This window comes from Hemiscyllium ocellatum, chromosome 15, assembly GCF_020745735.1.
Source record: "Hemiscyllium ocellatum isolate sHemOce1 chromosome 15, sHemOce1.pat.X.cur, whole genome shotgun sequence".
Taxonomy (NCBI): domain Eukaryota; kingdom Metazoa; phylum Chordata; class Chondrichthyes; order Orectolobiformes; family Hemiscylliidae; genus Hemiscyllium; species Hemiscyllium ocellatum.
The window spans coordinates 48,234,499-48,245,833 of NC_083415.1; positions in this window are offsets into that span (position 1 = coordinate 48,234,499).

The window sequence follows — 11,335 nt, forward strand, 5'->3', positions numbered from 1 at the left end:
ATCGCATTTTGTCAATTCCTTCATCTCCGCCAGATCTGCTCCCAGGAGGACCAGTTCCAACACCATGCAACCCTGATGGTCTCCTTCTTCAAAGACCGCAATTTTCCCCCAGACGTGATCGACGATGCCCTCCACCGCATCACCTCCACTTCCCGTTCCTCCACCCTTGAGTCCCGCCCCTCAAATCGCCACCAGGACAGAGCCCCACTGGTCCTCACCTACCACACCACCAACCTCCATATACATCGTATCATCCGTCATCATTTCCGCCACCTCCAAACAGACCCCACCACCAGACATATATTTCCCTCCCCTCCCCTATCAGCATTCCAAAAAGATCACATCCTCTGTGACTCCCTCGTCAGGCCCACACCCCCCACCAACCCAACATCCACTCCCAGTACCTTCCCCTGCAACCGAAAGAAATGCAAAACCTGCGCCCACACCACCCCCCTCACTTCCCTCCAAGACCCCAAGGGATCCTTCCATATCCACCACAAATTCACCCGCAACTCCACACACATCATTTACTGCAAACAGGCCACCTATTTGCGGAACGTTTCAGAGAACACCTCTGGGACACCCGGACCAACCAACCCAACCACCCCATGGCTCAACACTTCAACTTCCCCTCCCACTCCACCAAGGACATGCAGATCCTTGGACTCCTCCATCGCCAGACCATAGCAACACGACGGCTGGAGTAAGAGCGCCTCATCTTCCGCCTAGGAACCCTCCAACCACAAGGGATGAACTCAGATTTCTCCAGTTTTGTCATTTCCCCTCCCCCCACCTTGTCTCAGTCAAATCCCTCGAACTCAGCACCACCTTCCTAACCTGCAATCTTCTTCCTGACCTCTCTGCCCCACCCCCTCTCCGGCCTATCACCCTCACCTTGACCTTCTTCCACCTATTGCATTTACTGTAACCCTCCCCCAAGTCCCTCCTCACTACCTTTTATCTTAGCCTGCTGGACACACTTTCCTCATGCCTGAAGAAGGGCTCATGCCCGAAACATCGAATCTCCTGCTCCTTGGATGCTGCCTGACCTGCTGCGCTTTTCCAGCAACACATTTTCAGGACTACGTATAGCCTGTCTAAACAACCAGAGTTAAAATCAGCAGGTTAGTGCTGACTTCTGGAGACTGCTGCCCTTTTTTTTAAACCAAGCCCTGCTTCTCAATAACACCGGAATGCATCCAGCCTCCCATATTAAAACTATGTCCCTTGTGTGTCTTTCATAACAGGTAGCCTGTGAAATTTTGCCAATTCATATCTCAAAACCATGTGATAAAAATACCTAGAATGTAATTATTCCTTCCATTACAACAGTGACACAGTTCAAAAGAAGTTCAAAGGTTGTAAGAGTCTTGAGACATTCAACGGTCACACACACACATACATATAGGTATGTATATGTGATCCTTCTTATTAACTTTGTAATTTGAAATTATGAAGGTCCCGAATATATAAAGATCAAAACAGGGATATTTGCAATGTTATAAAAAGGACCCTGAGATCACAAATTAAAATTCAAAAGACTACAAAATTTAGCAAAGGAGGGTGATCTAGTTGCTTTGAAAATATTTTAGAGATGTAATGTCTCACTTTAAAATAAACACCAAAAATTGATAATTTAGTCATTTATTCTCACAGCTCCTATTTTTTGGAGCATTAGAAAACTAAGCTGAGAGTACAGTAGGTAGGATGGTAAAGTCAATATTAAGCTGGTCGTGTGAATCCTACTCTCTTACTAGTAGGGGGGAAAAGGCTTGAAGTGTCAAATATACACAAAACAGGCACTGGATAGTTTACATGTGGAATAAGGGACCCAACGCCTGTTCTATGTCCTTTGTGGATTAGTGATTTGCCCTAAAGGAAGCCAAAGTAGGTTATAAACAGCCAGCCAGGATTTGACTGACAAGTGCAAGATTAAATTGTGCAGTAGAAATTCAGCTCCCTTCCATCTCCAATACACTGTACATTTAATGTCACCAAGGAACTAAACCTACGCTGTTCGCTGCCTTCATCTTGTCACTCCCCTCTTACCATGAGTAAGTAACATTATCTTTCAATTTAACAAAACCAAAATTTTTATCGTTGTATTGTCCTCAGAAGATCTACAATGGAGTCACTTTCTAACCCTAACACAATTCGATAAAATCAAACACTGCGCGATAATCTCAGTGACAGAGTTTTAAATAAAATTCTTAGTGTTGTCTTAAAATCGATATTAATTTAGCAAGGTTAAGTCAGACTGTTTAGTTAAAACTAAAGCAATCACATAATTGAACACAGATTAAGCAAAACAAAAGCAGTCACAACATCACAAACATAATACAGTCAGTACTGGAAGTAAGTATTTGTGTAAAAAGTAACCATTAGCAGTGCTCCTTACATAGTTTAAGAGAATGGCTGCTGTGCACTTACCATAAGCTTAAGAAACACAGAACTTATGGTTCCACCTTGCAGCCTTTTAAATGGTCAAGCATGTGAGGTTTGAGTCACTCCAGCATTTTGGTATTGGCCTTCTGCAGACTCTGCCAAGTATTGGCTAATGAGAACTAGCTTTTTTGGAATCCAAGAACACTTCTTTAGAAAAGCAGTGTTGAATTTGGCCCGTAAATTATATTTCCTTTCTATGTTGTTAACAAAATTGCAGTCAGTGTTGCCAAACCCTTCAGTATTTTATTCCTCCTCCAGAAAGAATTGTTTACTATTGAAAATTTGCAGATTGAACAGTTAAGTGACAAGTGAATTCGAAACAAAAATGGGTGAAGCACTTAGGCAGAAAAACAGATTTAACCTTAAATAATTGAGTAGGATAAGCAAAATGATCATGTAAAGCAGCATTCTAGGACTCAGAATCAACTAAGACACTGGCAAAACACTGGAATTTATTACCATGGCTATAGAATTGAAAAGTAGCAATAATATGTTAAATTTATGTAGAACTTTGGTCATGATTTACTAAGAGTGTTGTGTGCAGTTCTGGTCTCCACACTATTAAAATGACAAGGAAGCTCTGGAAAAAGTATGACAAATAATATTTACAATGATGATATTCAAACAAAAATTACAGCTATTTGGAAAGGTTGAACAGATTGGACTTTGTTTAAAAGCGAAGATTGAGAGGGGACCTGACATTATGAATCGGTTGGATGTGGTAGATATGGAAAGAAAGTTTTCCATCTGTAAGAAAATCTACAACTATGAGACGTAAATACAAAAGAGTAACTAATGATTCCAACAGGTAAATAAGCAGGGAATGGTTAGAATGTTGGGCTCACCACCACAAGAAGTGGTCGAGAGCAGCAGCTAAGACGCTTTCAAAAGGAAACCAGACACTGACATGAGGAAACCAAATGCAAATATAAGGTGAAAGGTTGGAGTGGGTGGATTCTAATGTGGAGTGTAAGTATTAGACCAAAGTAATTGGACGTAATCAGTTTCTGTTATATTTTATGCAATACACCCTGACTCCTGACCCCATTTTTCACATCCCTAATTTTCACCAGTCCCTTCCAAAGGCTAAGGCTGGTTTGGGTCAAAACTGTGTACCCTAGACTCCTACGGGATATGTATGTCAATGCATCTTTTAAAACATTTGTTTATGGCACTTCAGCGATGTCATGAATGATGGTCTGGATGAGGGACTATTTTGAAAGGTACATTTAAAATGTCTTAGCTGTGCTCCATAATGAGGTAACATCTGCCATCTACCACAGTCCCCCATGGCTCCTCATATCCTTCACACCAAGTAATGGACCTCAATATTCACATATATGGCCCCACACATTCTCTATGCCAAGTTATTGTCCATTGAGTCGAGGAATGTGGTTGCCACTGCTCAGATCAGCATTTATTGTCCATCCTCGATTGCCCTTGAGTTGTTGGAAATAAGTAGCCTTCTTGAATCACTGCTGGGTTCATAAACATCACACTTGATTACACCTTTATGTCAAAGGCTATCAAAGGCTATCACTCTCACTTCCCCTCTGGAGTTCATATCTTTTGTCAATGTCAGGACAGAGGCTTTGAGGGGGTCAAGCGCTGAGTGGGCTAGGGAGCATCTATATTGAATATTAGTGAGCAGGTTATCCCAATAGCACCGTGAATGACACCTTCCAGTATTTTGCTGATTCCTGAGGTAATAATTGGCCAGGTTGGACTTGTCTTGCCTTGTGTGCACAGAACATACCTGGGCTATATTCCATATCACCAGATAGATGGTAGTATTGTTGCTATAATGAAACAGCTCAGATGGGGGCATGGCCAGTTCTGGAGGACAAATCTTGAGCACTATTCCACAATGTTGTTAGTATCCGGTGCCTTCAGCTTTTTCTTGATACCACGTGAAATGGTTATCAATTAGCTGAAGGCTGGAATCTGTGATGCTGAGGACCCGAAAAGGAGGCTGAGATGGATTATCCTTTTGGCATCCTTCTGGCTTTTAAATTATTCAGTTTTGTCTTTTGCATTGATGAGTTGGGCTTCCTCAACAGTAATGAAGAGGATATCTGTGGAATATCTCCCTCCACTGATTTGTTTGGCTATTTACCATCATCATGTCTGGATGAGGCAGGACTACAGAACTCAGATGTGATCACTTGCTTGTGCAATTAAGAGCCTTTTAAATGTTCTTTGTGTGGTTTGGTATGAAAGTAATCCTGTGTTCTGGCTTGACCAGTTTGCCATCTCATGTTTAGGTTTTCTTGCAGCATTTCAACTGATGTCATGAGATATCATGGGGTTTGAACTCAATGTTGATGAGTCCTTGGACAATTCTCTCCTAAATATATACAATTGCCACTACTTTAGGTGGGGTTATCCTGTTTGTGGGACAGGATATACCCAGGAATGGGGATGGTGGAGACTTGGTTGAAAAGTGTGGTGCTGGAAAAGCACAGGCAGTCAGGCAGCATCTGAGGAGCTGGAGAGTCCATGTTTTGAGCATAGCTCTTCATCAGGAACGAGGGGATGGCCCAAGGTGTCTTTGACATAAATGGGGAGTGGAGAGTTGGCGCTGGGGGGAATGTGATAGGTGGATGAAGGGAGGGGTGAAGATGATAGGTCGGAGTGGAAGGTGGAGCAGATGGGTGGGAAGGAAGATGTACAGGTTGGACAGTTCAAGAGGGCACTGCCGAGTTGGATGGTTGGATCTGGGATAAGGTGGGGGAAGGAGAAATGAGGAAACTGGTGAAATCGACATTGTGCCCCTCCATCAGCACCCTCATGGCATCCCATATCCTCTCTGTCAAACTGTGCCCCTCCATCAGCACCCTCATGGCACCCCATATCCTCTCTGTCAAACTGTGCCCCTCCATCAGCACCCTCATAGCACCCTATATCCTCTCTGTCAAACTGTGCCCCTCCATCAGTACCTTCATGGCACCTCATATTCTCCAAGTCAAGCTATGCCCCTTCCATGCCAATTCACCAACTAAATACTGTATAGGACAAATGAACTTTAGTGTTAATCGTATTTGTTTAAAAATTACTTTGAAAAATTAATTTCATCACAAAAATTGCTCTGATTACAATCCAACAAAAATATCAATCATCCAGAATTCTAAATTACCAGTAGCCGAACGTGCAAGCAGTTGAAATCGCTTAACCTTGTGTAAGTAAACAATATGAAATTGACAGCTATCAATTACGCAATGATTTCCCTTGTGCCCAGCTGTTTCAGTAGTCTAAAAGATGTTTAGGTTCTCAGCTGAGAATGGACGAAATTCCAAAGCATTCATCTGTCCCTGGCTCATTTTTTGCAATGGCAATCATTTAAGAATAATCACTCCATTAGAATTGCTTCCAGAGACACACAACTTTAAGCAGTTTTCAATAAAATCCAAACTAACCTGTTTCTTTATGTACTTCAAGCAGACCCCGAAGTATATGTTATGCAGGTGCAGTTGCAACATTTAAAAATCATCTGGATAAGTACATGGAGGGGAAAGGTTTGGAGAGATATGCAGGCAGGTGGGACTAGTTTAGTATGGGAACAAAGTCGGCGTGGACTAGTTGGACCTAAAGATCTGTTTCCATGCTGTATGATTCTATTACCACACAATACATAGTTACTGATCCATATCCAATTAATTCCACATTCTGAGTAATCAAAACAAAACTGTTTAGCATTCCTCTTCTGTCCTTGGTTTGTAAAGAGTTTCCACAAAAATATATTTAATTGAATAATTCTACCATCAGACCACAAAGTTTTATATCAGAGATTATTACAAGACAAACATACAATGCAACATAATGCATGTGTCTCTAGTCAGGAAATTGTTACTCCTCAGTCAAGCAGGAACGCATTGTTTCAGATATGAATGTGCAAGTTGCAAAAATGACTTAAAATGACAACAATGTAGAAGCAGCAGAAGGGACAAAGCCAGACAGGAGTAACACCGAAATACATTTTGCTATGTTTTCCCATAGGATTTAAATCCAAATCTAAAATTCACTCAATAAAAACACAAACTTACAATATTTTGAATAATCTTTAACCTTCGCAAAGCTACTTCTCTGTTGGTTCATTGGCTTGTTTGATGATTCCATTCCTTAATTTGAAATGTTTAATCGATGTATTTTTGCACCAGCTTTAGCCTTTCCCATTTGAGCTTTGCCCAAACACCCATTAATCAGTGGCAATCCTTTAGCATTTATACGTCATGACATGTCCAACATCAATACTTTCATGCATCAAGGATTTTCATGCATCGTTCCAGCCTTTCTGCATATTTATCCTAGCTGTCCTTTCCGTTCAACCTTATTCTGTGTTTTTATGGCCCAGTAGAAAATCTCAGATCCCGTAAATTGGCTTTTCTATTTTCTTTCAGCAAGAGGTTGCAAGTTTTATCTGAATATTATACTTGATCAGAGATACCTTTCCCAAGTTCTCATAAATTATAAGATCCCCCAGGAATTTCTAAGTTCTATTAATTTTGTTGTGTACCAATCCAACACTACACTGAGATTGTGTTCATGATTTTTGTCCATGTACAATTCCACAGGATGTAATTATTAAGTCACATGTACTCTGCATGCTATACTCTCATTGTATAATAACATCCTCCTACTCACCATGAGCAATGCAACTGGATATCTGCTGACATTACCAACTTTAAGCATCTTCCATACACAAGCCAATTATCCTTGTAGCATTGCTTTACAGGTGGCACATGTCTAATAAAACTAAATGCTTAGTCTAATATTCTATTTTGCAATCTTAAAAACAGAACAAAGCTTTTGCAAAGTAAGTAAATAAAGACATAAAAGTTTGAGAGAACTTGGAAATTGAAAAAGGGCATTTAATAAGACAGTGGAAAGAAAATGTAATTACTCTATTATCTGTTATATTTTTCAAATTCAATTCCTATAAATGATGCATTTATGAGAACTGTGACCTGATCAACAACAGATGAATGTTGTAATGAAACTCATAATCAAAAACATCCTACTTGGGCCATCTATCAGCCAACAAGTCTCCTCTTGGACAACTTCCAACTAAAATAGGCTTTTGAAAAGAATACACAATCTAGCACCAGCAAGAGAGCAGCTTGCTTGGAATGTAAAATAACTGGGAAGTGACATAGAAAATAACTTTTTTAAAAATAGTTTTACTTTCTCCTATATATATATATATATATAGAGAGAGAGAGAGAGAGAGAGAGAGAGAGAGAGAATAGGCAGCTAAATATTGATACACTATATAGCATACTCACAGGGAGCAAAATAAAACAAACAAAAGGCAATCAAGTCAAGATGGTCTTAGTATTTTTCCAGTTGCACAGCACCATTGCAGCTACTTGCTTGCGTCTTGGCAATGCATGATGTCAAGAAGACTAAAAGGACCATAGGACAAATAGGAACAAGACCTTAAACTTGCCCAAATCAATGAACGATGACTAAAAGTGTACAACAAAAACTCAGCCACTTACACCAAGAAACCCTGTAGAAAAGCTAATTGATATTAAAATATTTCATAGTCAAATGACTATAATGGCATGTTTGTACAACTTTAATCTTTTCCAGCAGCACTGATGGCTATGCAGGGAATAACCTTGTCGAATAAGTTAAGAAAGTGGGACTTTGAAAATTCTACTGTTCGCAAAATTAAAGTAGCAGAAAAGTCTTAGCTATGACAATATTCTCCCTAAGCACTCCCAAAAATGAATGGAATCCCACAAAATGAATGATTGGTCAAGCTTTAACATGGTGCAGCAATAAACCTGAGCCATTTTATAATTTAATATGAATTGGAGTGAAGCAAAGATCATCTACAGCCTTATTTGCTACACTTGGCTGGGTTTTACTGTGATTGTACTGCTGGTCCCCTGAGAAGATGTCAGCTAGGAGCCAACATACCTGGAAAAAGCTACCTCACAGCTTTGCATGCTGGAAATAGGTTAAACAACCTCACAGCAGAATACCAATTCTCAGCAGAAGGCAGTCGCACCATCAACAGCTACTGGCAGACTTCAGCAGATCCAGCAATCATACAGTCATGGAGATGTACAGCATGGAAAGAGATCGTTTGGTCCAACTCTTCCATGCTGACCAGATATCCCAACCTAATCTCGTCCCACTTGCCAACACCCAACCCAAATCCCTCCAAACCCCTTCTATTCATATACCCATCCAGATGCCTTTTAAATATTGCAATTGTACCAGCCTCCACCACTTCCTCTGGCAGCCCATTCCATACATGTACCACTCTCTGCGTGAAAAAGTTGCCCCTTAGGTCTCTTTTATACCTTTCTCCTCTCACCCTAGTTCCGGACTCCCCTACCCCAGGGAAAAGACTTTGTCTATTTATCCTAACCATGCCCCTCATGATTTTATACACCTTTAAAAGGTCATCCCTCTGCCTCCGACGCTCCAGGGAAAACAGCCCCAGCCTGTTCAGCCTCTCGCTATAGTTCAAATCCTCCAACCCTGGCAACATCAAAGCTCATCAGTGATTTTCAAAGAGCTGGATTTTCAGCAGGTCGCTTAAGCTAAATATAGTCACTGGTAATCTTATTACTAGGAGATCAACTTTCTGTATCCTGGACTTGAAAACTGTTTAGCAGGCACCACTTTCTAATGATACTGATCGTGTTGCTGTTTCTGCTACTGCTGTCAGTTCTGCAGTTGATATTCAAACAACATCAGCTGCTCAATCAATGACCTTCCCTCCAACATGTGGTCAGAGGTGGGGATATTCTGCCTGGATGAGGGCAGCTCCAACAACACTCTATAATCTTAAAACAATTTAGGACAAAGCAGCCTGTTTGCTGTGTACCCATACATCAGAAAAGGAATAGAAAGGACAACAGTGTATGAGGTCAGAAAGACATTAGAAATTGTCATGGAACCATTTGCCCAATTTGAAATGGATAATTGTAGCTTTGGAGGTTTTCATCCAATAATACAAGGCAAGCAGCTAAATGTATCGACAATCCTAAAAGCGAGTGAAGAGAAAAAGGGAGGATTCACCTTATAAATTAGGAAATGATATTTACAGTCATTGAGAATTAAACTTTTAAAATTAATTATTGCTCCGTTTCTAAACATAGAATATTAATGGCTTTGTTTCCATTTAGGAACATTTTAACAGATGAATGAATAATGCGGTGGAGTTTTGAAACCATTTAGAATTGATCTAATGGCAACTTAGGTTATCCTTAAATGGGCTGGGAGAAACAGGAATATTCTGATTGGTATTCCATCTTCAAATAATCAAGTTGGGTGAGAAGTGAGCCTGTTTCATTGACATGCAAAGGGTCAAGCCCAAATTAGTTGAAAATACATGGTGGATTAAATGGCAGGATGACAGCAGAATTATTTTAAATACAAGTGGACTAGGAATAAATCAAATACATTCCAAGTGTCAGTAAAGAGGATGAACTTCAAAAGGTAAGTGCAATAGTTGGATCAGAAATGGAACATAAAAAGAAAAAAAGAATTGTGCTGCTGGTGAAGGACACTCTTTATCAAAGCATCTTGTGTTACACTCATCAGGACAATTCATGACAATGCCAATTCAGCAGTAAACCCAACATTTATACTTTATGAGAGGAACGTGGTGATATAAATGTTTGTTTTCTCCTTGAATCAATATTCTCGTGAGAGCAAGATGAAAAACTTTGACAAATTGTATTCTTTTTTAAGCAGCATTCAAGATCTGTACTACCAAATGACTATTTGTAATAAAATATATCAGAGGTTATATCAAAAGTAGGACGAGTACCTTCTGGCTGAAACAGAAGTAGATTCTATCGTTTCTATAGATTAATACATATTTATTCCAACATATTCATAAAATCATGAGGGGCATCGATAGGGTAAATAGACTACCTCCCCCCTCCCCCCCCTCCCCGGATGGGGGAGTCCAGAACTAGATGGATAGGTTTAAGGGGTGAAAGGTTTAAAGGGGACCTAAGGGGCAACGTTTTCACACAAAGGTTGGTGCGTGAATGGAATGAACTCTCAGAGGGAGCAGTGGAAGCTGGTACAATTACAACATTTAAAAGGCATCTGGATGGTGACATGTACAGTAAGGATTTTGAGGGTTATGGGCTGAGTGCTGGCAATGGAAGTAGATTAATTTAGGATATCTGGTTGGCATGGGCGAGTTGGACTGAAGAGTCTGTTTCCATGCTGTATATTTCTATGACTCTATGACATATAAACCACCTCAGAATTTAAAATAAAAATAGCTCCACATGTAGTCTTTGATTTGTTTTTGTTTGAACAAACCATATTATTTTATAAAGTCAAACACTCTCATAAACAATCTCTGGGATGTATCTGAACTGATCTGAACATTAAGGCCTTGATATTAATTCCTCAGTAGAGGTTGGAAGGAGTCAGTGGAGTTGTTAAACCCCTAGAAAAGAGCCAAAATGCCCAAACCAAAGACTGTACGCTTACTCTCATTTACAGCAATGCGAAGTGTGCCATTTTGTAAAGGATAGAGATTTCCCCAATCAACTCATTCAGGGATATTAGAATACCCTTCTGGAACAGGTAGAATTTGAATCCAGGTCTCCTGGCTCAGAGGTGGGAACACTACTGTTGCATCACAAGAGCCCTTCTTGGATTAATATAAAAGCAGATGCCCACAGTGCTTGGATATCTGATTTAAATTCAACTGCAGCTATTTGTGATTTCCTGAGCTCAGAAAACCGGACAGAGAAATGGAAGCAGGAATTGCTGCCAAGATTGCTCTTCTTGACCCCTCAAACAATCCTCTGTCTTCCCTTCTGCCAATTATGGTCTATCCCTGGCATCTGACAATTTCTCTCCCTGTGCCCATGATCATAGCCAACTCCCCAAAAATCAGGAT